Consider the following 26,605-nt stretch of genomic DNA (forward strand, 5'->3'; position numbering starts at 1 on the left):
CCCTCCCACAGGTGGTGAGCCCATGGGAAGGGGGACCCACGTTTCCATTTCGGGCTATGCCCGGCCGGGCCCCATGGGCGAAGGCCCGGCCACCAGACGCTCGCCTTCGAGCCCCGCCTCCAGGCCTGGCTCCAGAGGGAGGCCCCGGTGACCCGCGTCCGGGCGAGGGAAAACTAAGTCCATTTATATTACTCATCATAAGGGGCTTGTGAGCCGTGCTTTGTCTGGCCCCTCACCTAGAAGTGCACATAAGAAAAAAAAAAAAAAAAAAGAGCTTGAAGTGCACATAAGAAAAAGAAAAAGCTTACAGCACCTGGTATTCCCAGGCAGTCTCCCATCCAAGTACTAACCAGGCCCGACCCTGCTTAGCTTCCGAGATAAGACGAGATCAGGCGTTCTCAGGGTAGTATGGCCGTAAGCCGTGAGGTGACCCAACATTTTGCATTTTATAGACACAATCGCCCCTGAAACTAGCGAGCAAGCCAATGAAGCCTTCAAAACTGCTTCGGCACATGGAGACCAAGCATCCTGCATTAAAAGACAAACCTTAACCACTTCGGGTTTCATTGTCTCCGATTACGCCTGGATGGGACCGGCTCGTTTCTGAGAAACAAGCTCGGTGCTCCCAATAATTCAACGTAATGGTGACTTTTATTTTTATGTGGTTTATATTTGTTTTTATGCCAGTCGTATCATTTTATTTAATCCTATTTATATATATTTATTATAAATGTAGTATTTATTTATATAGATTTATTGTTTATTTATATATATAAAGGCAGGTCCGCAAAAATATTTCTGACGCGTAGCCGGTCCGTGGCGCAAGAAAGTTTGGGGACCACTAGTCTAAAAGAATCTGGCCGTAACTGGAATAGGGTTCTACGCGAATGCCCAACGGAAAAGTGAAGTGCACAAAACCTGCATTTGGCTGTATCAAAATAAATGTCATGAAAAAGGTAAAAACACTACATGGAAGCGCAATGTGTTGTGCTGGGTTCTTTTACAAGTAAAGACTGCTGCTTTGAGTTCACAGGGAGCCATGCTCTTTATTCACTGTACATAGTCTGTCCTCTAGCGGTAAAAACGTGAACTGCAATGCTATGGCTGTCGCCACACAATGTAGGTTTTAAACTCGTGTTGTAGTTTCAGTGTCGGAGTTCAAACTAGGCTTGCAGTTTCCGAATGCCATTCGTGATGAGTGCTGTAAAAAGTTCTTGGCTTAAACGATTGAAGTGCACATAAGAAAAAAAAAAAAAAAAAAAAAAAAGCTTACGGTAAATGGTATTCCCAGGCGGTCTCCCATCCAAGTACTTACCAGGCCCGACCCTGCTTAGCCTCCGAGATCGGACGAGATCGGGCGCTCTCAGGGTAGTATGGCCGTAAGCCGTGAGACCGCTCAGAATTTTTCATTTTATAGACACAAAGACATCCTTTACCAAAGATGGCGGCGCGTGCACACGCAGCGGCCACTCTCTGTCCCGTCAGTACGGTGATTTGTTCGTCTTATGAGTGTTCGTCCGACAGTCTTGTGTGTTCGTCTCGTCCGTGCTACAAGTACAGCAGGCAGGTTCTGCTTGACATCGGCAGAAGTGGGTTTTGCGGCGTTCTGGACTTTGAAGCGTCGACATTAAAGGCGCTCGGACTGCTACGTCCTGAAACGTCGCCGACCTCACCCGCTATTCCTCCCCCGGTTGGGAGCCGTCGGAAACGGTGTGCGAGGAGGCAAAAGAGGGGCAAGCGCGGAGGCGTCCGGGCCAGGCTGGCGGCCAACCCAGCGCGACCGGCGGTGCCCTCCATTCTTCTGGCGAATGTTCGATCGCTGGACAACAAAATGGATTACGTTCGCCTGCTGCGTCTACATCCGAGAAGAATGGTGCCGGGACTCTGTGGTGGTATGTAAGCACTGCTCGCCGCTTGTGGAGTTTGTGATCATTAAGTGCCGTCCTTTTTATCTGCCGAGGGAATTTACCGCGATTCTGCTAGTCGCGGTATACATCCCGCCTTCCAACATCGAAGGAGACAGGATCGCGGCGCTTGGTGAACTGTACCAGGCTGTCAGTGAACAGCAAACAGCGCACCCTGACGGTTTCACCATCTTCGCTGGAGACTTCAATCATGCCAACCTGAAGTCTGTTTTCCCGAGGCTTCACCAGCATGTTCCCTTTCCGACACGTGGAGACAGCTTCCTGGACCTAGTCTATTCGGCGCAAAAGGGAGCTTTCAAAGCCACCCCCCTCCCCCATCTGGGGCTTTCTGACCATCTCACCGTTTTGCTTTTGCCCGCATACAGACAATTGGTAAAGGCATCCAGGCCGGTTCGGAGGCAGGTTCGAGTGTGGCCTGAGGGTGCCTCCGATGCACTTCGTGACTGCTTCGACACCACTGACTGGGACTTATTTAAGCAGGCAGCCACCTACAACGATTGGACGGACATAGAGGAGTATACTGACTCTGTTACCTCTTACATCACAAAGTGCATCGATGATGTGACTTGCTCAAAATCCGTCGTCACTCGCGCGAACTGGAAGCCGTGGCTGACGGGGGCTGTCCTCAGACTGTTGAGGGCCAGGGACAAGGCTTTCAGAGCGGGGGATGAGGCTGGCTTGAGGACAGCGAGGGCCGACCTGTCCCGAGGCATCAAAGAAGCGAAGAAGGCGTTCTCGTGCAAGGTCTCCACCCACTTCAAGGACAGCAAGGACGCACGTAGCCTTTGGCGGGGCATTCAGACCATCACGGACTACAAGCCCGCGCCGAGGAGCTGTGAGGGCGACGTCCGTCTGCTGAACGATCTGAACCGCTTCTTTGCTCGCTTCGACGCCCAGAACAGCACTTGCCCACTGAAGTCCACTCCCCCCCCGCACGAGCAGCCCCTGCGCCTCTCTGCCAACGGTGTGAGGAGGGCGCTTGCCGCTATTGACACCCGTAAGGCGGCGGGCCCTGACAACATCCCGGGTCGAGCGCTGAAGGACTGTGCTGGGGAGCTGTCGGGTGTCTTCACGGACATCTTTAACGTTTCCCTGCAGCAGGCCATCGTCCCCTCGTGTTTCAAGGCTGCCACCATCGTTCCTGTGCCAAAGAAACCTGCACCGTCCTGCTTCAATGACTACCGCCCTGTGGCACTGACGCCCATCATCATGAAGTGCTTTGAGCGGCTGGTCATGGAGCACATCAAGTCCGTTCTACCCCCCACCATTGACCCTTTCCAGTTTGCGTACCGTGCCAAGCGGTCCTCTGAGGACGCCATCTGCTCTGCCCTCCACTCGGCCCTCACCCACCTGGAGAGAAAGGACTCATATGTGAGGTTGCTGTTTGTGGACTTCAGCTCTGCCTTCAACACCATTGTGCCGCAGCGACTCATCTGCAAACTCGACGAGCTGGGCCTCAGTACCTCCCTCTGCAACTGGATACTGGACTTCCTCTGTCAGAGGCCTCAGGTGGTGCGTGTTGGCGACAAAATCTCCGCCAGCATCACGCTGAGCACGTGAGCCCCCCAGGGCTGCGTGCTCAGTCCATTGCTCTTCACCCTGCTGACGCATGACTGCACTGCGACCTACAGCGACAACCGCATAGTGAAGTTTGCTGACGACACGACTCTGGTGGGTCTCATCACGAAGGGTGACGAGACTCGGTACAGGTCGGAAGTTGACCTTCTGACCACGTGGTGCAGGGACAACAACCTCCTGCTGAACGTCGATAAGACCAAGGAAATGATTGTTGACTTCCGGAAGGGTCACACAACACACCTGCCGCTGATCATCGACGGTGCTGTGGTGGAGAGGGTGAGCTGCACCAAGTTCCTGGGGGTGCACATCAGTGAGGACCTCTCCTGGTCCGAAAACACCTCGTCACTGGCAAAGAAAGCTCAGCGCCGCTTGTACTTCCTGCGGAAGCTCAGGCGTGCATGTGCTCCTCAGGCAGTCCTGTCTACATTTTACCGTGGCACCATTGAGAGCGTCCTCACCAGTTGCATCGCTGTCTGGGGTGGTAACTGCACCGAACAGAACTTGAAGGCCCTGCAGCGCATAGTGAATACGGCTGGTAAGATTATTGGTGCTTCGCTACCCTCCCTGAAGGACATTTACACCTCCCATGTCGCCCGCAAGGACACCTCGATTGCCAGAGATGTGAGTCACCCGGCTCACTCTTTGTTTGACCTTCTGCCCTTTGGGAAGAGGTACAGGAGCCTGCGCTCCCGCACCACCAGACTCGCAAACAGCTTCTTTCTCCAGGCTGTTAGGGCCCTGAACTCGCTACCCCCTTCTGCGTAGCGTGCGGCACTGTTGCGCTACTTTCGGGAATGTCTGCTGTACGCGCACTTGCTCCTTTTTTTTTCTGCTCCTCCTATTTATTTATTTATTTATTGTTGTTTAGTATTGTTGTTGTTGTGTTATTTATTCATTATTTATTCAGCACGCTTTTGTTATACTTGTTTACTTGTTTGTCTGTTGTGAGCCATGTCTTGTCACCGTGGGATAGGGGGGAACGAAATTTCGGTTTCTTTGTGTGTCTTTGGCATGTGGAGAAATTGACAATAAAGCTGACTTTGACTTTGACTTTGACTTTGACAATCGCCCCTGAAACCATGCCAAGCAGCGGCGGGACTTGATGGCTGTGGTAAAAGTTTCCTTTCACAATTGACGTGGGAAAAAAAAAAAAAAAAAGGCTTTCAGCACCTGGTATTCCCGGACGGTCACCCTTCCCTTTTGTTTTTTTTTGTTTTTTTTACAACCAGGGCCGAAACAGGCTTTCTTCCAAGGCTTTTGGTGTTTTCTGGAAACATGGCTATCATGAAAAGTTATTGACAGCTTTTTATGCGGTAGCACGAATTTGCCGTTGCGACCTGCATTTTGCTGAATCAAAATAAATGCCTTGAAAAGTTTAAAAACACTTCATGGAAGTGTTGTGTTGGGTTCTTTTACAAGTCAAGCCTGCTGCTTTGAGTTCACAGGGAGCCATGCTCACTGTACATAGTCTGCTCTCTAGCGGTAAAAAATTTAACTACAATGCTGTGGATGTCACCACATAATATAGCTTTCAAACTCGTGTTATAGTTTCAATGTCGGAGTTTAAATTAGGCTTGCTGTTTCCGGATGCCATTCGTGATGGGTGTTGTAAAAAATAGCTTCTTAAACGATTGAAGTGCACATAAGAAAAAGAAAAAGCTTACAGCACCTGGTATTCCCAGGCGGTCTCCCATCCAAGTACTAACCAGGCCCGACCCTGCTTAGCTTCCGAGATCGGACGAGATCGGGCGTTCTCAGGGTAGTATGGCCGTAAGCCGTGAGGTGACCCAACATTTTGCATTTTATAGACACAATCGCCCCTGAAACTAGCGAGCGAGCCAATGAAGCCTTCAAAACTGCTTCGGCACATGGAGACCAAGCATCCTGCATTAAAAGACAAACCTTAACCACTTCGGGTTTCATTGTCTCCGATTACGCCTGGATGGGACCGGCTCGTTTCTTAGAAACAAGCTCGGTGCTCCCAATAATTCAACGTAATGGTGACTTTTATTTTTATGTGGTTTATATTTGTTTTTATGCCAGTCGTATCATTTTATTTAATCGTATTTACCGTATTTGCCGGTGTACAGGTCGACTCGGTGTATAAGTCGACCCCCTAAAATTCGACGGAAATTTACGATTTTATGATATATCCTTTGTATAAGTCGAGCTCAATTGTTGCATTATATTAAACTTCAAAATTCAATATGCGAAATTTATTGACGAAATGTGTTCAAATTCCGGGAGGCCGTGCGCATGCTGCTGTTTATAAGCACCGCGGAGGAGATCGCGGCCGGCGAGCTCGCGCACGCCGCCCGGCACCAACGGGAGGCCGGAAATAGCTCCAAGCCGAGCGGATCGGCACTTTATAAGCACCGCGGAGGACATCGCGGCGCCTCATTGGACTTCCAGCGGCCGGCGAGCTCGCGCACCCGCCCGGCACATCCGGGAGGCCGTGCGCACGAGCCAAGTGGCCGAAAATAGCCCCCGCCGAGCGGATCGGCTGTTTATAAGCACCGCGGAGGTGGTCGCGGCGCCTCATTCGACTTCCAGCGGCCGGCGAGCTCGCGCACCCGCCCGGCACATCCGGGAGGCCGTGCGCACGAGCCAAGTGGCCGAAAATAGCCCCCGCCGAGCGGATCGGCTGTTTAAAAGCACCGCGGAGGTGGTCGCGGCGCCTCATTCGACTTCCAGCGGCCGGCGAGCTCGCGCACCCGCCCGGCACATCCGGGAGGCCGTGCGCACGAGCCAAGTGGCCGAATATAGCCCCCGCCCAGCGGATCGGCTGTTTATAAGCACCGCGGAGGTGGTCGCGGCGCCTCATTCGACTTCCAGCGGCCGGCGAGCTCGCGCACCCGCCCGGCACATCCGGGAGGCCGTGCGCACGAGCCAAGTGGCCGAAAATAGCCCCCGCCGAGCGGATCGGCTGTTTATAAGCACCGCGGAGGTGGTCGCGGCGCCTCATTCGACTTCCAGCGGCCGGCGAGCTCGCGCACCCGCCCGGCACATCCGGGAGGCCGTGCGCACGAGCCAAGTGGCCGAAAATAGCCCCCGCCGAGCGGATCGGCTGTTTATAAGCACCGCGGAGGTGGTCGCGGCGCCTCATTCGACTTCCAGCGGCCGGCGAGCTCGCGCACCCGCCCGGCACATCCGGGAGGCCGTGCGCACGAGCCAAGTGGCCGAAAATAGCCCCCGCCGAGCGGATCGGCTGTTTATAAGCACCGCGGAGGTGGTCGCGGCGCCTCATTCGACTTCCAGCGGCCGGCGAGCTCGCGCACCCGCCCGGCACATCCGGGAGGCCGTGCGCACGAGCCAAGTGGCCGAAAATAGCCCCCGCCGAGCGGATCGGCTGTTTATAAGCACCGCGGAGGTGGTCGCGGCGCCTCATTCGACTTCCAGCGGCCGGCGAGCTCGCGCACCCGCCCGGCACATCCGGGAGGCCGTGCGCACGAGCCAAGTGGCCGAAAATAGCCCCCGCCGAGCGGATCGGCTGTTTATAAGCACCGCGGAGGTGGTCGCGGCGCCTCATTCGACTTCCAGCGGCCGGCGAGCTCGCGCACCCGCCCGGCACATCCGGGAGGCCGTGCGCACGAGCCAAGTGGCCGAAAATAGCCCCCGCCGAGCGGATCGGCTGTTTATAAGCACCGCGGAGGTGGTCGCGGCGCCTCATTCGACTTCCAGCGGCCGGCGAGCTCGCGCACCCGCCCGGCACATCCGGGAGGCCGTGCGCACGAGCCAAGTGGCCGAAAATAGCCCCCGCCGAGCGGATCGGCTGTTTATAAGCACCGCGGAGGTGGTCGCGGCGCCTCATTCGACTTCCAGCGGGCCGCGCACTCGCGCACGCCGCCCGGTTCAAATTTTCTAAGTGCAACGCACAATGAGATGCATGAGAAACGGCCTTGGTTACCATCACATTTGAAGCGATGAATACGAAGTTAAATTTTATGACTCGGTGTATAAGTCGAGGTCGATTTTTTTCGGTCGATTTTGGATCGAAAAAGGTCGACCAATACACCGGCAAATACGGTATATATACTTATTATAAATGTAGTATTTATTTATATAGATTTATTGTTTATTTATATATATAAAGGCAGGTCCGCAAAAATATTTCTGACGCGTAGCCGGTCCGTGGCGCAAGAAAGTTTGGGGACCACTAGTCTAAAAGAATCTGGCCGTAACTGGAATAGGGTTCTACGCGAATGCCCAACGGAAAAGTGAAGTGCACAAAACCTGCATTTGGCTGTATCAAAATAAATGTCATGAAAAAGGTAAAAACACTACATGGAAGCGCAATGTGTTGTGCTGGGTTCTTTTACAAGTAAAGACTGCTGCTTTGAGTTCACAGGGAGCCATGCTCTTTATTCACTGTACATAGTCTGTCCTCTAGCGGTAAAAACGTGAACTGCAATGCTATGGCTGTCGCCACACAATGTAGGTTTTAAACTCGTGTTGTAGTTTCAGTGTCGGAGTTCAAACTAGGCTTGCAGTTTCCGAATGCCATTCGTGATGGGTGCTGTAAAAAGTTCTTGGCTTAAACGATTGAAGTGCACATAAGAAAAAAAAAAAAAAAAAAAGCTTACAGTAACTGGTATTCCCAGGCGGTCTCCCATCCAAGTACTAACCAGGCCCGACCCTGCTTAGCCTCCGAGATCGGACGAGAGCGGGCGCTCTCAGGGTAGTATTGCCGTAAGCCGTGAGACCGCTCAGAATTTTTCATTTTATAGACACAATCGCCCCTGAAACCATGCCAAGCAGCGGCGGGACTTGATGGCTGTGGTAAAAGTTTCCTTTCACAATTGACGTGGGGAAAAAAAAAAAAAAAGGCTTTCAGCACCTGGTATTCCCGGACGGTCACCCTTCCCTTTTGTTTTTTTTTGTTTTTTTTACAACCAGGGCCGAAACAGGCTTTCTTCCAAGGCTTTTGGTGTTTTCTGGAAACATGGCTATCATGAAAAGTTATTGACAGCTTTTTATGCGGTAGCACGAATTTGCCGTTGCGACCTGCATTTTGCTGAATCAAAATAAATGCCTTGAAAAGTTTAAAAACACTTCATGGAAGTGTTGTGTTGGGTTCTTTTACAAGTCAAGCCTGCTGCTTTGAGTTCACAGGGAGCCATGCTCACTGTACATAGTCTGCTCTCTAGCGGTAAAAAATTTAACTACAATGCTGTGGATGTCACCACATAATATAGCTTTCAAACTCGTGTTATAGTTTCAATGTCGGAGTTTAAATTAGGCTTGCTGTTTCCGGATGCCATTCGTGATGGGTGTTGTAAAAAATAGCTTCTTAAACGATTGAAGTGCACATAAGAAAAAGAAAAAGCTTACAGCACCTGGTATTCCCAGGCGGTCTCCCATCCAAGTACTAACCAGGCCCGACCCTGCTTAGCTTCCGAGATCGGACGAGATCGGGCGTTCTCAGGGTAGTATGGCCGTAAGCCGTGAGGTGACCCAACATTTTGCATTTTATAGACACAATCGCCCCTGAAACTAGCGAGCGAGCCAATGAAGCCTTCAAAACTGCTTCGGCACATGGAGACCAAGCATCCTGCATTAAAAGACAAACCTTAACCACTTCGGGTTTCATTGTCTCCGATTACGCCTGGATGGGACCGGCTCGTTTCTGAGAAACAAGCTCGGTGCTCCCAATAATTCAACGTAATGGTGACTTTTATTTTTATGTGGTTTATATTTGTTTTTATGCCAGTCGTATCATTTTATTTAATCCTATTTATATATATTTATTATAAATGTAGTATTTATTTATATAGATTTATTGTTTATTTATATATATAAAGGCAGGTCCGCAAAAATATTTCTGACGCGTAGCCGGTCCGTGGCGCAAGAAAGTTTGGGGACCACTAGTCTAAAAGAATCTGGCCGTAACTGGAATAGGGTTCTACGCGAATGCCCAACGGAAAAGTGAAGTGCACAAAACCTGCATTTGGCTGTATCAAAATAAATGTCATGAAAAAGGTAAAAACACTACATGGAAGCGCAATGTGTTGTGCTGGGTTCTTTTACAAGTAAAGACTGCTGCTTTGAGTTCACAGGGAGCCATGCTCTTTATTCACTGTACATAGTCTGTCCTCTAGCGGTAAAAACGTGAACTGCAATGCTATGGCTGTCGCCACACAATGTAGGTTTTAAACTCGTGTTGTAGTTTCAGTGTCGGAGTTCAAACTAGGCTTGCAGTTTCCGAATGCCATTCGTGATGGGTGCTGTAAAAAGTTCTTGGCTTAAACGATTGAAGTGCACATAAGAAAAAAAAAAAAAAAAAAGCTTACGGTAACTGGTATTCCCAGGCGGTCTCCCATCCAAGTACTAACCAGGCCCGACCCTGCTTAGCCTCCGAGATCGGACGAGAGCGGGCGCTCTCAGGGTAGTATTGCCGTAAGCCGTGAGACCGCTCAGAATTTTTCATTTTATAGACACAATCGCCCCTGAAACCATGCCAAGCAGCGGCGGGACTTGATGGCTGTGGTAAAAGTTTCCTTTCACAATTGACGTGGGAAAAAAAAAAAAAAAAGGCTTTCAGCACCTGGTATTCCCGGACGGTCACCCTTCCCTTTTGTTTTTTTTTGTTTTTTTTACAACCAGGGCCGAAACAGGCTTTCTTCCAAGGCTTTTGGTGTTTTCTGGAAACATGGCTATCATGAAAAGTTATTGACAGCTTTTTATGCGGTAGCACGAATTTGCCGTTGCGACCTGCATTTTGCTGAATCAAAATAAATGCCTTGAAAAGTTTAAAAACACTTCATGGAAGTGTTGTGTTGGGTTCTTTTACAAGTCAAGCCTGCTGCTTTGAGTTCACAGGGAGCCATGCTCACTGTACATAGTCTGCTCTCTAGTGGTAAAAAATTTAACTACAATGCTGTGGATGTCACCACATAATATAGCTTTCAAACTCGTGTTATAGTTTCAATGTCGGAGTTTAAATTAGGCTTGCTGTTTCCGGATGCCATTCGTGATGGGTGTTGTAAAAAATAGCTTCTTAAACGATTGAAGTGCACATAAGAAAAAGAAAAAGCTTACAGCACCTGGTATTCCCAGGCGGTCTCCCATCCAAGTACTAACCAGGCCCGACCCTGCTTAGCTTCCGAGATCGGACGAGATCGGGCGTTCTCAGGGTAGTATGGCCGTAAGCCGTGAGGTGACCCAACATTTTGCATTTTATAGACACAATCGCCCCTGAAACTAGCGAGCGAGCCAATGAAGCCTTCAAAACTGCTTCGGCACATGGAGACCAAGCATCCTGCATTAAAAGACAAACCTTAACCACTTCGGGTTTCATTGTCTCCGATTACGCCTGGATGGGACCGGCTCGTTTCTGAGAAACAAGCTCGGTGCTCCCAATAATTCAACGTAATGGTGACTTTTATTTTTATGTGGTTTATATTTGTTTTTATGCCAGTCGTATCATTTTATTTAATCCTATTTATATATATTTATTATAAATGTAGTATTTATTTATATAGATTTATTGTTTATTTATATATATAAAGGCAGGTCCGCAAAAATATTTCTGACGCGTAGCCGGTCCGTGGCGCAAGAAAGTTTGGGGACCACTAGTCTAAAAGAATCTGGCCGTAACTGGAATAGGGTTCTACGCGAATGCCCAACGGAAAAGTGAAGTGCACAAAACCTGCATTTGGCTGTATCAAAATAAATGTCATGAAAAAGGTAAAAACACTACATGGAAGCGCAATGTGTTGTGCTGGGTTCTTTTACAAGTAAAGACTGCTGCTTTGAGTTCACAGGGAGCCATGCTCTTTATTCACTGTACATAGTCTGTCCTCTAGCGGTAAAAACGTGAACTGCAATGCTATGGCTGTCGCCACACAATGTAGGTTTTAAACTCGTGTTGTAGTTTCAGTGTCGGAGTTCAAACTAGGCTTGCAGTTTCCGAATGCCATTCGTGATGGGTGCTGTAAAAAGTTCTTGGCTTAAACGATTGAAGTGCACATAAGAAAAAAAAAAAAAAAGCTTACGGTAAATGGTATTCCCAGGCGGTCTCCCATCCAAGTACTTACCAGGCCCGACCCTGCTTAGCCTCCGAGATCGGACGAGATCGGGCGCTCTCAGGGTAGTATGGCCGTAAGCCGTGAGACCGCTCAGAATTTTTCATTTTATAGACGCAATCGCCCCTGAAACCATGCCAAGCAGCGGCGGGACTTGATGGCTGTGGTAAAAGTTTCCTTTCACAATTGACGTGGGAAAAAAAAAAAAAAAAAGGCTTTCAGCACCTGGTATTCCCGGACGGTCACCCTTCCCTTTTGTTTTTTTTTGTTTTTTTTTACAACCAGGGCCGAAACAGGCTTTCTTCCAAGGCTTTTGGTGTTTTCTGGAAACATGGCTATCATGAAAAGTTATTGACAGCTTTTTATGCGGTAGCACGAATTTGCCGTTGCGACCTGCATTTTGCTGAATCAAAATAAATGCCTTGAAAAGTTTAAAAACACTTCATGGAAGTGTTGTGTTGGGTTCTTTTACAAGTCAAGCCTGCTGCTTTGAGTTCACAGGGAGCCATGCTCACTGTACATAGTCTGCTCTCTAGTGGTAAAAAATTTAACTACAATGCTGTGGATGTCACCACATAATATAGCTTTCAAACTCGTGTTATAGTTTCAATGTCGGAGTTTAAATTAGGCTTGCTGTTTCCGGATGCCATTCGTGATGGGTGTTGTAAAAAATAGCTTCTTAAACGATTGAAGTGCACATAAGAAAAAGAAAAAGCTTACAGCATCTGGTATTCCCAGGCGGTCTCCCATCCAAGTACTAACCAGGCCCGACCCTGCTTAGCTTCCGAGATCGGACGAGATCGGGCGTTCTCAGGGTAGTATGGCCATAAGCCGTGAGGTGACCCAACATTTTGCATTTTATAGACACAATCGCCCCTGAAACTAGCGAGCGAGCCAATGAAGCCTTCAAAACTGCTTCGGCACATGGAGACCAAGCATCCTGCATTAAAAGACAAACCTTAACCACTTCGGGTTTCATTGTCTCCGATTACGCCTGGATGGGACCGGCTCGTTTCTGAGAAACAAGCTCGGTGCTCCCAATAATTCAACGTAATGGTGACTTTTATTTTTATGTGGTTTATATTTGTTTTTATGCCAGTCGTATCATTTTATTTAATCGTATTTACCGTATTTGCCGGTGTACAGGTCGACTCGGTGTATAAGTCGACCCCCTAAAATTCGACGGAAATTTACGATTTTATGATATATCCTTTGTATAAGTCGAGCTCAATTGTTGCATTATATTAAACTTCAAAATTCAATATGCGAAATTTATTGACGAAATGTGTTCAAATTCCGGGAGGCCGTGCGCATGCTGCTGTTTATAAGCACCGCGGAGGAGATCGCGGCCGGCGAGCTCGCGCACGCCGCCCGGCACCAACGGGAGGCCGGAAATAGCTCCAAGCCGAGCGGATCGGCACTTTATAAGCACCGCGGAGGAGATCGCGGCGCCTCATTGGACTTCCAGCGGCCGGCGAGCTCGCGCACCCGCCCGGCACATCCGGGAGGCCGTGCGCACGAGCCAAGTGGCCGAAAATAGCCCCCGCCGAGCGGATCGGCTGTTTATAAGCACCGCGGAGGTGGTCGCGGCGCCTCATTCGACTTCCAGCGGCCGGCGAGCTCGCGCGCCCGCCCGGCACATCCGGGAGGCCGTGCGCACGAGCCAAGTGCCAGAAAATAGCCCCCGCCGAGCGGATCGGCTGTTTATAAGCACCGCGGAGGTGGTCGGGCGCCTCATTCGACTTCCAGCGGCCGGCGAGCTCGCGCACCCGCCCGGCACATCCGGGAGGCCGTGCGCACGAGCCAAGTGGCCGAAAATAGCCCCCGCCGAGCGGATCGGCTGTTTATAAGCACCGCGGAGGTGGTCGCGGCGCCTCATTCGACTTCCAGCGGCCGGCGAGCTCGCGCACCCGCCCGGCACATCCGGGAGGCCGTGCGCACGAGCCAAGTGGCCGAAAATAGCCCCCGCCGAGCGGATCGGCTGTTTATAAGCACCGCGGAGGTGGTCGCGGCGCCTCATTCGACTTCCAGCGGCCGGCGAGCTCGCGCACCCGCCCGGCACATCCGGGAGGCCGTGCGCACGAGCCAAGTGGCCGAAAATAGCCCCCGCCGAGCGGATCGGCAGTTTATAAGCACCGCGGAGGTGGTCGCGGCGCCTCATTCGACTTCCAGCGGCCGGCGAGCTCGCGCACCCGCCCGGCACATCCGGGAGGCCGTGCGCACGAGCCAAGTGGCCGAAAATAGCCCCCGCCGAGCGGATCGGCTGTTTATAAGCACCGCGGAGGTGGTCGCGGCGCCTCATTCGACTTCCAGCGGCCGGCGAGCTCGCGCACCCGCCCGGCACATCCGGGAGGCCGTGCGCACGAGCCAAGTGGCCGAAAATAGCCCCCGCCGAGCGGATCGGCTGTTTAAAAGCACCGCGGAGGTGGTCGCGGCGCCTCATTCGACTTCCAGCGGCCGGCGAGCTCGCGCACCCGCCCGGCACATCCGGGAGGCCGTGCGCACGAGCCAAGTGGCCGAATATAGCCCCCGCCCAGCGGATCGGCTGTTTATAAGCACCGCGGAGGTGGTCGCGGCGCCTCATTCGACTTCCAGCGGCCGGCGAGCTCGCGCACCCGCCCGGCACATCCGGGAGGCCGTGCGCACGAGCCAAGTGGCCGAAAATAGCCCCCGCCGAGCGGATCGGCTGTTTATAAGCACCGCGGAGGTGGTCGCGGCGCCTCATTCGACTTCCAGCGGCCGGCGAGCTCGCGCACCCGCCCGGCACATCCGGGAGGCCGTGCGCACGAGCCAAGTGGCCGAAAATAGCCCCCGCCGAGCGGATCGGCTGTTTATAAGCACCGCGGAGGTGGTCGCGGCGCCTCATTCGACTTCCAGCGGCCGGCGAGCTCGCGCACCCGCCCGGCACATCCGGGAGGCCGTGCGCACGAGCCAAGTGGCCGAAAATAGCCCCCGCCGAGCGGATCGGCTGTTTATAAGCACCGCGGAGGTGGTCGCGGCGCCTCATTCGACTTCCAGCGGCCGGCGAGCTCGCGCACCCGCCCGGCACATCCGGGAGGCCGTGCGCACGAGCCAAGTGGCCGAAAATAGCCCCCGCCGAGCGGATCGGCTGTTTATAAGCACCGCGGAGGTGGTCGCGGCGCCTCATTCGACTTCCAGCGGCCGGCGAGCTCGCGCACCCGCCCGGCACATCCGGGAGGCCGTGCGCACGAGCCAAGTGGCCGAAAATAGCCCCCGCCGAGCGGATCGGCTGTTTATAAGCACCGCGGAGGTGGTCGCGGCGCCTCATTCGACTTCCAGCGGCCGGCGAGCTCGCGCACCCGCCCGGCACATCCGGGAGGCCGTGCGCACGAGCCAAGTGGCCGAAAATAGCCCCCGCCGAGCGGATCGGCTGTTTATAAGCACCGCGGAGGTGGTCGCGGCGCCTCATTCGACTTCCAGCGGCCGGCGAGCTCGCGCACCCGCCCGGCACATCCGGGAGGCCGTGCGCACGAGCCAAGTGGCCGAAAATAGCCCCCGCCGAGCGGATCGGCTGTTTATAAGCACCGCGGAGGTGGTCGCGGCGCCTCATTCGACTTCCAGCGGGCCGCGCACTCGCGCACGCCGCCCGGTTCAAATTTTCTAAGTGCAACGCACAATGAGATGCATGAGAAACGGCCTTGGTTACCATCACATTTGAAGCGATGAATACGAAGTTAAATTTTATGACTCGGTGTATAAGTCGAGGTCGATTTTTTTCGGTCGATTTTGGATCGAAAAAGGTCGACCAATACACCGGCAAATACGGTATATATACTTATTATAAATGTAGTATTTATTTATATAGATTTATTGTTTATTTATATATATAAAGGCAGGTCCGCAAAAATATTTCTGACGCGTAGCCGGTCCGTGGCGCAAGAAAGTTTGGGGACCACTAGTCTAAAAGAATCTGGCCGTAACTGGAATAGGGTTCTACGCGAATGCCCAACGGAAAAGTGAAGTGCACAAAACCTGCATTTGGCTGTATCAAAATAAATGTCATGAAAAAGGTAAAAACACTACATGGAAGCGCAATGTGTTGTGCTGGGTTCTTTTACAAGTAAAGACTGCTGCTTTGAGTTCACAGGGAGCCATGCTCTTTATTCACTGTACATAGTCTGTCCTCTAGCGGTAAAAACGTGAACTGCAATGCTATGGCTGTCGCCACACAATGTAGGTTTTAAACTCGTGTTGTAGTTTCAGTGTCGGAGTTCAAACTAGGCTTGCAGTTTCCGAATGCCATTCGTGATGGGTGCTGTAAAAAGTTCTTGGCTTAAACGATTGAAGTGCACATAAGAAAAAAAAAAAAAAAAAAAGCTTACAGTAACTGGTATTCCCAGGCGGTCTCCCATCCAAGTACTAACCAGGCCCGACCCTGCTTAGCCTCCGAGATCGGACGAGAGCGGGCGCTCTCAGGGTAGTATTGCCGTAAGCCGTGAGACCGCTCAGAATTTTTCATTTTATAGACACAATCGCCCCTGAAACCATGCCAAGCAGCGGCGGGACTTGATGGCTGTGGTAAAAGTTTCCTTTCACAATTGACGTGGGGAAAAAAAAAAAAAAAGGCTTTCAGCACCTGGTATTCCCGGACGGTCACCCTTCCCTTTTGTTTTTTTTTGTTTTTTTTACAACCAGGGCCGAAACAGGCTTTCTTCCAAGGCTTTTGGTGTTTTCTGGAAACATGGCTATCATGAAAAGTTATTGACAGCTTTTTATGCGGTAGCACGAATTTGCCGTTGCGACCTGCATTTTGCTGAATCAAAATAAATGCCTTGAAAAGTTTAAAAACACTTCATGGAAGTGTTGTGTTGGGTTCTTTTACAAGTCAAGCCTGCTGCTTTGAGTTCACAGGGAGCCATGCTCACTGTACATAGTCTGCTCTCTAGCGGTAAAAAATTTAACTACAATGCTGTGGATGTCACCACATAATATAGCTTTCAAACTCGTGTTATAGTTTCAATGTCGGAGTTTAAATTAGGCTTGCTGTTTCCGGATGCCATTCGTGATGGGTGTTGTAAAAAATAGCTTCTTAAACGATTGAAGTGCACATAAGAAAAAGAAAAAGCTTACAGCACCTGGTATTCCCAGGCGGTCTCCCATCCAAGTACTAACCAGGCCCGACCCTGCTTAGCTTCCGAGATCGGACGAGATCGGGCGTTCTCAGGGTAGTATGGCCGTAAGCCGTGAGGTGACCCAACATTTTGCATTTTATAGACACAATCGCCCCTGAAACTAGCGAGCGAGCCAATGAAGCCTTCAAAACTGCTTCGGCACATGGAGACCAAGCATCCTGCATTAAAAGACAAACCTTAACCACTTCGGGTTTCATTGTCTCCGATTACGCCTGGATGGGACCGGCTCGTTTCTGAGAAACAAGCTCGGTGCTCCCAATAATTCAACGTAATGGTGACTTTTATTTTTATGTGGTTTATATTTGTTTTTATGCCAGTCGTATCATTTTATTTAATCCTATTTATATATATTTATTATAAATGTAGTATTTATTTATATAGATTTATTGTTTATTTATATATATAAAGGCAGGTCCGCAAAAATATTTCTGACGCGTAGCCGGTCCGTGGCGCAAGAAAGTTTGGGGACCACTAGTCTAAAAGAATCTGGCCGTAACTGGAATAGGGTTCTACGCGAATGCCCAACGGAAAAGTGAAGTGCACAAAACCTGCATTTGGCTGTATCAAAATAAATGTCATGAAAAAGGTAAAAACACTACATGGAAGCGCAATGTGTTGTGCTGGGTTCTTTTACAAGTAAAGACTGCTGCTTTGAGTTCACAGGGAGCCATGCTCTTTATTCACTGTACATAGTCTGTCCTCTAGCGGTAAAAACGTGAACTGCAATGCTATGGCTGTCGCCACACAATGTAGGTTTTAAACTCGTGTTGTAGTTTCAGTGTCGGAGTTCAAACTAGGCTTGCAGTTTCCGAATGCCATTCGTGATGGGTGCTGTAAAAAGTTCTTGGCTTAAACGATTGAAGTGCACATAAGAAAAAAAAAAAAAAAAAAGCTTACGGTAACTGGTATTCCCAGGCGGTCTCCCATCCAAGTACTAACCAGGCCCGACCCTGCTTAGCCTCCGAGATCGGACGAGAGCGGGCGCTCTCAGGGTAGTATTGCCGTAAGCCGTGAGACCGCTCAGAATTTTTCATTTTATAGACACAATCGCCCCTGAAACCATGCCAAGCAGCGGCGGGACTTGATGGCTGTGGTAAAAGTTTCCTTTCACAATTGACGTGGGAAAAAAAAAAAAAAAAGGCTTTCAGCACCTGGTATTCCCGGACGGTCACCCTTCCCTTTTGTTTTTTTTTGTTTTTTTTACAACCAGGGCCGAAACAGGCTTTCTTCCAAGGCTTTTGGTGTTTTCTGGAAACATGGCTATCATGAAAAGTTATTGACAGCTTTTTATGCGGTAGCACGAATTTGCCGTTGCGACCTGCATTTTGCTGAATCAAAATAAATGCCTTGAAAAGTTTAAAAACACTTCATGGAAGTGTTGTGTTGGGTTCTTTTACAAGTCAAGCCTGCTGCTTTGAGTTCACAGGGAGCCATGCTCACTGTACATAGTCTGCTCTCTAGTGGTAAAAAATTTAACTACAATGCTGTGGATGTCACCACATAATATAGCTTTCAAACTCGTGTTATAGTTTCAATGTCGGAGTTTAAATTAGGCTTGCTGTTTCCGGATGCCATTCGTGATGGGTGTTGTAAAAAATAGCTTCTTAAACGATTGAAGTGCACATAAGAAAAAGAAAAAGCTTACAGCACCTGGTATTCCCAGGCGGTCTCCCATCCAAGTACTAACCAGGCCCGACCCTGCTTAGCTTCCGAGATCGGACGAGATCGGGCGTTCTCAGGGTAGTATGGCCGTAAGCCGTGAGGTGACCCAACATTTTGCATTTTATAGACACAATCGCCCCTGAAACTAGCGAGCGAGCCAATGAAGCCTTCAAAACTGCTTCGGCACATGGAGACCAAGCATCCTGCATTAAAAGACAAACCTTAACCACTTCGGGTTTCATTGTCTCCGATTACGCCTGGATGGGACCGGCTCGTTTCTGAGAAACAAGCTCGGTGCTCCCAATAATTCAACGTAATGGTGACTTTTATTTTTATGTGGTTTATATTTGTTTTTATGCCAGTCGTATCATTTTATTTAATCCTATTTATATATATTTATTATAAATGTAGTATTTATTTATATAGATTTATTGTTTATTTATATATATAAAGGCAGGTCCGCAAAAATATTTCTGACGCGTAGCCGGTCCGTGGCGCAAGAAAGTTTGGGGACCACTAGTCTAAAAGAATCTGGCCGTAACTGGAATAGGGTTCTACGCGAATGCCCAACGGAAAAGTGAAGTGCACAAAACCTGCATTTGGCTGTATCAAAATAAATGTCATGAAAAAGGTAAAAACACTACATGGAAGCGCAATGTGTTGTGCTGGGTTCTTTTACAAGTAAAGACTGCTGCTTTGAGTTCACAGGGAGCCATGCTCTTTATTCACTGTACATAGTCTGTCCTCTAGCGGTAAAAACGTGAACTGCAATGCTATGGCTGTCGCCACACAATGTAGGTTTTAAACTCGTGTTGTAGTTTCAGTGTCGGAGTTCAAACTAGGCTTGCAGTTTCCGAATGCCATTCGTGATGGGTGCTGTAAAAAGTTCTTGGCTTAAACGATTGAAGTGCACATAAGAAAAAAAAAAAAAAAGCTTACGGTAAATGGTATTCCCAGGCGGTCTCCCATCCAAGTACTTACCAGGCCCGACCCTGCTTAGCCTCCGAGATCGGACGAGATCGGGCGCTCTCAGGGTAGTATGGCCGTAAGCCGTGAGACCGCTCAGAATTTTTCATTTTATAGACGCAATCGCCCCTGAAACCATGCCAAGCAGCGGCGGGACTTGATGGCTGTGGTAAAAGTTTCCTTTCACAATTGACGTGGGAAAAAAAAAAAAAAAAAGGCTTTCAGCACCTGGTATTCCCGGACGGTCACCCTTCCCTTTTGTTTTTTTTTGTTTTTTTTTACAACCAGGGCCGAAACAGGCTTTCTTCCAAGGCTTTTGGTGTTTTCTGGAAACATGGCTATCATGAAAAGTTATTGACAGCTTTTTATGCGGTAGCACGAATTTGCCGTTGCGACCTGCATTTTGCTGAATCAAAATAAATGCCTTGAAAAGTTTAAAAACACTTCATGGAAGTGTTGTGTTGGGTTCTTTTACAAGTCAAGCCTGCTGCTTTGAGTTCACAGGGAGCCATGCTCACTGTACATAGTCTGCTCTCTAGTGGTAAAAAATTTAACTACAATGCTGTGGATGTCACCACATAATATAGCTTTCAAACTCGTGTTATAGTTTCAATGTCGGAGTTTAAATTAGGCTTGCTGTTTCCGGATGCCATTCGTGATGGGTGTTGTAAAAAATAGCTTCTTAAACGATTGAAGTGCACATAAGAAAAAGAAAAAGCTTACAGCATCTGGTATTCCCAGGCAGTCTCCCATCCAAGTACTAACCAGGCCCGACCCTGCTTAGCTTCCGAGATCGGACGAGATCGGGCGTTCTCAGGGTAGTATGGCCATAAGCCGTGAGGTGACCCAACATTTTGCATTTTATAGACACAATCGCCCCTGAAACTAGCGAGCGAGCCAATGAAGCCTTCAAAACTGCTTCGGCACATGGAGACCAAGCATCCTGCATTAAAAGACAAACCTTAACCACTTCGGGTTTCATTGTCTCCGATTACGCCTGGATGGGACCGGCTCGTTTCTGAGAAACAAGCTCGGTGCTCCCAATAATTCAACGTAATGGTGACTTTTATTTTTATGTGGTTTATATTTGTTTTTATGCCAGTCGTATCATTTTATTTAATCGTATTTACCGTATTTGCCGGTGTACAGGTCGACTCGGTGTATAAGTCGACCCCCTAAAATTCGACGGAAATTTACGATTTTATGATATATCCTTTGTATAAGTCGAGCTCAATTGTTGCATTATATTAAACTTCAAAATTCAATATGCGAAATTTATTGACGAAATGTGTTCAAATTCCGGGAGGCCGTGCGCATGCTGCTGTTTATAAGCACCGCGGAGGAGATCGCGGCCGGCGAGCTCGCGCACGCCGCCCGGCACCAACGGGAGGCCGGAAATAGCTCCAAGCCGAGCGGATCGGCACTTTATAAGCACCGCGGAGGAGATCGCGGCGCCTCATTGGACTTCCAGCGGCCGGCGAGCTCGCGCACCCGCCCGGCACATCCGGGAGGCCGTGCGCACGAGCCAAGTGGCCGAAAATAGCCCCCGCCGAGCGGATCGGCTGTTTATAAGCACCGCGGAGGTGGTCGCGGCGCCTCATTCGACTTCCAGCGGCCGGCGAGCTCGCGCGCCCGCCCGGCACATCCGGGAGGCCGTGCGCACGAGCCAAGTGCCAGAAAATAGCCCCCGCCGAGCGGATCGGCTGTTTATAAGCACCGCGGAGGTGGTCGGGCGCCTCATTCGACTTCCAGCGGCCGGCGAGCTCGCGCACCCGCCCGGCACATCCGGGAGGCCGTGCGCACGAGCCAAGTGGCCGAAAATAGCCCCCGCCGAGCGGATCGGCTGTTTATAAGCACCGCGGAGGTGGTCGCGGCGCCTCATTCGACTTCCAGCGGCCGGCGAGCTCGCGCACCCGCCCGGCACATCCGGGAGGCCGTGCGCACGAGCCAAGTGGCCGAAAATAGCCCCCGCCGAGCGGATCGGCTGTTTATAAGCACCGCGGAGGTGGTCGCGGCGCCTCATTCGACTTCCAGCGGCCGGCGAGCTCGCGCACCCGCCCGGCACATCCGGGAGGCCGTGCGCACGAGCCAAGTGGCCGAAAATAGCCCCCGCCGAGCGGATCGGCAGTTTATAAGCACCGCGGAGGTGGTCGCGGCGCCTCATTCGACTTCCAGCGGCCGGCGAGCTCGCGCACCCGCCCGGCACATCCGGGAGGCCGTGCGCACGAGCCAAGTGGCCGAAAATAGCCCCCGCCGAGCGGATCGGCTGTTTATAAGCACCGCGGAGGTGGTCGCGGCGCCTCATTCGACTTCCAGCGGCCGGCGAGCTCGCGCACCCGCCCGGCACATCCGGGAGGCCGTGCGCACGAGCCAAGTGGCCGAAAATAGCCCCCGCCGAGCGGATCGGCTGTTTATAAGCACCGCGGAGGTGGTCGCGGCGCCTCATTGGACTTCCAGCGGCCGGCGAGCTCGCGCACCCGCCCGGCACATCCGGGAGGCCGTGCGCACGAGCCAAGTGGCCGAAAATAGCCCCCGCGGAGCGGATCGGCTGTTTATAAGCACCGCGGAGGTGGTCGCGGCGCCTCATTCGACTTCCAGCGGCCGGCGAGCTCGCGCACCCGCCCGGCACATCCGGGAGGCCGTGCGCACGAGCCAAGTGGCCGAAAATAGCCCCCGCCGAGCGGATCGGCTGTTTATAAGCACCGCGGAGGTGGTCGCGGCGCCTCATTCGACTTCCAGCGGCCGGCGAGCTCGCGCACCCGCCCGGCACATCCGGGAGGCCGTGCGCACGAGCCAAGTGGCCGAAAATAGCCCCCGCCGAGCGGATCGGCTGTTTATAAGCACCGCGGAGGTGGTCGCGGCGCCTCATTCGACTTCCAGCGGCCGGCGAGCTCGCGCACCCGCCCGGCACATCCGGGAGGCCGTGCGCACGAGCCAAGTGGCCGAAAATAGCCCCCGCCGAGCGGATCGGCTGTTTATAAGCACCGCGGAGGTGGTCGCGGCGCCTCATTCGACTTCCAGCGGCCGGCGAGCTCGCGCACCCGCGCGGCACATCCGGAAGGCCGTGCGCACGAGCCAAGTGGCCGAAAATAGCCCCCGCCGAGCGGATCGGCAGTTTATAAGCACCGCGGAGGTGGTCGCGGCGCCTCATTCGACTTCCAGCGGCCGGCGAGCTCGCGCACCCGCCCGGCACATCCGGGAGGCCGTGCGCACGAGCCAAGTGGCCGAAAATAGCCCCCGCCGAGCGGATCGGCTGTTTATAAGCACCGCGGAGGTGGTCGCGGCGCCTCATTCGACTTCCAGCGGCCGGCGAGCTCGCGCACCCGCCCGGCACATCCGGGAGGCCGTGCGCACGAGCCAAGTGGCCGAAAATAGCCCCCGCCGAGCGGATCGGCTGTTTATAAGCACCGCGGAGGTGGTCGCGGCGCCTCATTCGACTTCCAGCGGCCGGCAAGCTCGCGCACCCGCCCGGCACATCCGGGAGGCCGTGCGCACGAGCCAAGTGGCCGAAAATAGCCCCCGCCGAGCGGATCGGCTGTTTATAAGCACCGCGGAGGTGGTCGCGGCGCCTCATTCGACTTCCAGCGGCCGGCGAGCTCGCGCACCCGCCCGGCACATCCGGGAGGCCGTGCGCACGAGCCAAGTGGCCGAAAATAGCCCCCGCCGAGCGGATCGGCTGTTTATAAGCACCGCGGAGGTGGTCGCGGCGCCTCATTCGACTTCCAGCGGCCGGCGAGCTCGCGCACCCGCCCGGCACATCCGGGAGGCCGTGCGCACGAGCCAAGTGGCCGAAAATAGCCCCCGCCGAGCGGATCGGCTGTTTATAAGCACCGCGGAGGTGGTCGCGGCGCCTCATTCGACTTCCAGCCGCCAGCGAGCTCGCGCACCCGCCTGGCACATCCGGGAGGCCGTGCGCACGAGCCAAGTGGCCGAAAATAGCCCCCGCCGAGCGGATCGGCTGTTTATAAGCACCGCGGAGGTGGTCGCGGCGCCTCATTCGACTTCCAGCGGCCGGCGAGCTCGCGCACCCGCCCGGCACATCCGGGAGGCCGTGCGCACGAGCCAAGTGGCCGAAAATAGCCCCCGCCGAGCGGATCGGCTGTTTATAAGCACCGCCGAGGTGGTCGCGGCGCCTCATTCGACTTCCAGCGGCCGGCGAGCTCGCGCACCCGCCCGGCACATCCGGGAGGCCGTGCGCACGAGCCAAGTGGCCGAAAATAGCCCCCGCCGAGCGGATCGGCTGTTTATAAGCACCGCGGAGGTGGTCGCGGCGCCTCATTCGACTTCCAGCGGCCGGCGAGCTCGCGCACCCGCCCGGCACATCCGGGAGGCCGTGCGCACGAGCCAAGTGGCCGAAAATAGCCCCCGCCGAGCGGATCGGCTGTTTATAAGCACCGCGGAGGTGGTCGCGGCGCCTCATTCGACTTCCAGCGGCCGGCGAGCTCGCGCACCCGCCCGGCACATCCGGGAGGCCGTGCGCACGAGCCAAGTGGCCGAAAATAGCCCCCGCCGAGCGGATCGGCTGTTTATAAGCACCGCGGAGGTGGTCGCGGCGCCTCATTCGACTTCCAGCGGCCGGCGAGCTCGCGCACCCGCCCGGCACATCCGGGAGGCCGTGCGCACGAGCCAAGTGGCCGAAAATAGCCCCCGCCGAGCGGATCGGCTGTTTATAAGCACCGCGGAGGTGGTCGCGGCGCCTCATTCGACTTCCAGCGGCCGGCGAGCTCGCGCACCCGCCCGGCACATCCGGGAGGCCGTGCGCACGAGCCAAGTGGCCGAAAATAGCCCCCGCCGAGCGGATCGGCTGTTTATAAGCACCGCGGAGGTGGTCGCGGCGCCTCATTCGACTTCCAGCGGCCGGCGAGCTCGCGCACCCGCCCGGCACATCCGGGAGGCCGTGCGCACGAGCCAAGTGGCCGAAAATAGCCCCCGCCGAGCGGATCGGCTGTTTATAAGCACCGCGGAGGTGGTCGCGGCGCCTCATTCGACTTCCAGCCGCCAGCGAGCTCGCGCACCCGCCCGGCACATCCGGGAGGCCGTGCGCACGAGCCAAGTGGCCGAAAATAGCCCCCGCCGAGCGGATCGGCTGTTTATAAGCACCGCGGAGGTGGTCGCGGCGCCTCATTCGACTTCCAGCGGCCGGCGAGCTCGCGCACCCGCCCGGCACATCCGGGAGGCCGTGCGCACGAGCCAAGTGGCCGAAAATAGCCCCCGCCGAGCGGATCGGCTGTTTATAAGCACCGCGGAGGTGGTCGCGGCGCCTCATTCGACTTCCGGCGGGCGGCGAGCTCGCGCACCCGCCCGGCACATCCGGGAGGCCGTGCGCACGAGCCAAGTGGCCGAAAATAGCCCCCGCCGAGCGGATCGGCTGTTTATAAGCACCGCGGAGGTGGTCGCGGCGCCTCATTCGACTTCCAGCGGCCGGCGAGCTCGCGCACCCGCCCGGCACATCCGGGAGGCCGTGCGCACGAGCCAAGTGGCCGAAAACAGCCCCCGCCGAGCGGATCGGCTGTTTATAAGCACCGCGGAGGTGGTCGCGGCGCCTCATTCGACTTCCAGCGGCCGGCGAGCTCGCACACCCGCCCGGCACATCCGGGAGGCCGTGCGCACGAGCCAAAGTGGCCGAAAATAGCCCCCGCCGAGCGGATCGGCTGTTTATAAGCACCGCGAAGGTGGTCGCGGCGCCTCATTCGACTTCCGGCGGGCGGCGAGCTCGCGCACCCGCCCGGCACATCCGGGAGGCCGTGCGCACGAGCCAAGTGGCCGAAAATAGCCCCCGCCGAGCGGATCGGCTGTTTATAAGCACCGCGGAGGTGGTCGCGGCGCCTCATTCGACTTCCAGCGGCCGGCGAGCTCGCGCACCCGCCATGCACATCCGGGAGGCCGTGCGCACGAGCCAAGTGGCCGAAAATAGCCCCCGCCGAGCGGATCGGCTGTTTATAAGCACCGCGGAGGTAGTCGCGGCGCCTCATTCGACTTCCAGCGGGCCGCGCACTCGCGCACGCCGCCCGGTTCAAATTTTCTAAGTGCAACGCACAATGAGATGCATGAGAAACGTTGGTGATGGTTACCATCACATTTGAAGCGATGAATACGAAGTTAAATTTTATGACTCGGTGTATAAGTCGAGGTCGATTTTTTTCGGTCGATTTTGGATCGAAAAAGGTCGACCAATACACCGGCAAATACGGTATATATACTTATTATAAATGTAGTATTTATTTATATAGATTTATTGTTTATTTATATATATAAAGGCAGGTCCGCAAAAATATTTCTGACGCGTAGCCGGTCCGTGGCGCAAGAAAGGTTGGGGACCACTAGTCTAAAAGAATCTGGCCGTAACTGGAATAGGGTTCTACGCGAATGCCCAACGGAAAAGTGAAGTGCAAAAAACCTGCATTTGGCTGTATCAAAATAAATGTCATGAAAAAGGTAAAAACACTACATGGAAGCGCAATGTGTTGTGCTGGGTTCTTTTACAAGTAAAGACTGCTGCTTTGAGTTCACAGGGAGCCATGCTCTTTATTCACTGTACATAGAGGTTTTTAACTCGTGTTGTAGTTTCAGTGTCGGAGTTCAAACTAGGCTTGCAGTTTCCGAATGCCATTCGTGATGGGTGCTGTAAAAAGTTCTTGGCTTAAACGATTGAAGCGCACATAAGAAAAAAAAAAAAAAAAGAGCTTGAAGTGCACATAAGAAAAAGAAAAAGCTTACAGCACCTGGTATTCCCAGGCAGTCTCCCATCCAAGTACTAACCAGGCCCGACCCTGCTTAGCTTCCGAGATCAGACGAGATCAGGCGTTCTCAGGGTAGTATGGCCGTAAGCCGTGAAGTGACCCAACATTTTGCATTTTATAGACACAATCGCCCCTGAAACTAGCGAGCAAGCCAATGAAGCCTTCAAAACTGCTTCGGCACATGGAGACCAAGCATCCTGCATTAAAAGACAAACCTTAACCACTTTGGGTTTCATTGTCTCCGATTACGCCTGGATGGGACCGGCTCGTTTCTGAGAAACAAGCTCGGTGCTCCCAATAATTCAACGTAATGGTGACTTTTATTTTTATGTGGTTTATATTTGTTTTTATGCCAGTCGTATCATTTTATTTAATCCTATTTATATATATTTATTATAAATGTAGTATTTATTTATATAGATTTATTGTTTATTTATATATATAAAGGCAGGTCCGCAAAAATATTTCTGACGCGTAGCCGGTCCGTGGCGCAAGAAAGTTTGGGGACCACTAGTCTAAAAGAATCTGGCCGTAACTGGAATAGGGTTCTACGCGAA

General features: G+C 52.9%; 9 non-coding genes and 7 pseudogenes across 9 annotated transcripts; all 16 read right to left on the minus strand.

Moving 5' to 3' along the window:
- Positions 1-301: 301 nt before the first annotated feature.
- LOC125969722 (5S ribosomal RNA) lies at positions 302-420 on the minus strand. The gene has a single exon (XR_007481716.1). It is a non-coding gene; the product is annotated as a 5S ribosomal RNA (ribosomal RNA).
- An 846-nt stretch (positions 421-1,266) lies between these two features.
- Positions 1,267-1,385, minus strand: LOC125969728 (5S ribosomal RNA; annotated as a pseudogene).
- Positions 1,386-5,160: 3,775 nt separating this feature from the next.
- On the minus strand, positions 5,161-5,279 carry LOC125969684 (5S ribosomal RNA). Its single transcript, XR_007481680.1, has one exon. It is a non-coding gene; the product is annotated as a 5S ribosomal RNA (ribosomal RNA).
- A 2,800-nt stretch (positions 5,280-8,079) lies between these two features.
- On the minus strand, positions 8,080-8,198 carry LOC125969660 (5S ribosomal RNA; annotated as a pseudogene).
- A 629-nt stretch (positions 8,199-8,827) lies between these two features.
- On the minus strand, positions 8,828-8,946 carry LOC125969685 (5S ribosomal RNA). Its single transcript, XR_007481681.1, has one exon. It is a non-coding gene; the product is annotated as a 5S ribosomal RNA (ribosomal RNA).
- An 840-nt stretch (positions 8,947-9,786) lies between these two features.
- LOC125969658 (5S ribosomal RNA) lies at positions 9,787-9,905 on the minus strand (annotated as a pseudogene).
- A 629-nt stretch (positions 9,906-10,534) lies between these two features.
- On the minus strand, positions 10,535-10,653 carry LOC125969686 (5S ribosomal RNA). Its single transcript, XR_007481682.1, has one exon. It is a non-coding gene; the product is annotated as a 5S ribosomal RNA (ribosomal RNA).
- Positions 10,654-11,490: 837 nt separating this feature from the next.
- Positions 11,491-11,609, minus strand: LOC125969730 (5S ribosomal RNA; annotated as a pseudogene).
- A 631-nt stretch (positions 11,610-12,240) lies between these two features.
- On the minus strand, positions 12,241-12,359 carry LOC125969707 (5S ribosomal RNA). The gene has a single exon (XR_007481701.1). It is a non-coding gene; the product is annotated as a 5S ribosomal RNA (ribosomal RNA).
- Positions 12,360-15,863: 3,504 nt separating this feature from the next.
- Positions 15,864-15,982, minus strand: LOC125969661 (5S ribosomal RNA; annotated as a pseudogene).
- Positions 15,983-16,611: 629 nt separating this feature from the next.
- On the minus strand, positions 16,612-16,730 carry LOC125969688 (5S ribosomal RNA). The gene has a single exon (XR_007481683.1). It is a non-coding gene; the product is annotated as a 5S ribosomal RNA (ribosomal RNA).
- Positions 16,731-17,570: 840 nt separating this feature from the next.
- Positions 17,571-17,689, minus strand: LOC125969659 (5S ribosomal RNA; annotated as a pseudogene).
- A 629-nt stretch (positions 17,690-18,318) lies between these two features.
- On the minus strand, positions 18,319-18,437 carry LOC125969689 (5S ribosomal RNA). The gene has a single exon (XR_007481684.1). It is a non-coding gene; the product is annotated as a 5S ribosomal RNA (ribosomal RNA).
- An 837-nt stretch (positions 18,438-19,274) lies between these two features.
- LOC125969731 (5S ribosomal RNA) lies at positions 19,275-19,393 on the minus strand (annotated as a pseudogene).
- Positions 19,394-20,024: 631 nt separating this feature from the next.
- On the minus strand, positions 20,025-20,143 carry LOC125969710 (5S ribosomal RNA). Its single transcript, XR_007481704.1, has one exon. It is a non-coding gene; the product is annotated as a 5S ribosomal RNA (ribosomal RNA).
- Positions 20,144-26,018: 5,875 nt separating this feature from the next.
- Positions 26,019-26,137, minus strand: LOC125969699 (5S ribosomal RNA). The gene has a single exon (XR_007481694.1). It is a non-coding gene; the product is annotated as a 5S ribosomal RNA (ribosomal RNA).
- Positions 26,138-26,605: the final 468 nt, after the last annotated feature.

The sequence above is a fragment of the Syngnathus scovelli genome, chromosome 5 (genome assembly GCF_024217435.2).
Source record: "Syngnathus scovelli strain Florida chromosome 5, RoL_Ssco_1.2, whole genome shotgun sequence".
Taxonomy (NCBI): Eukaryota; Metazoa; Chordata; class Actinopteri; order Syngnathiformes; family Syngnathidae; genus Syngnathus; species Syngnathus scovelli.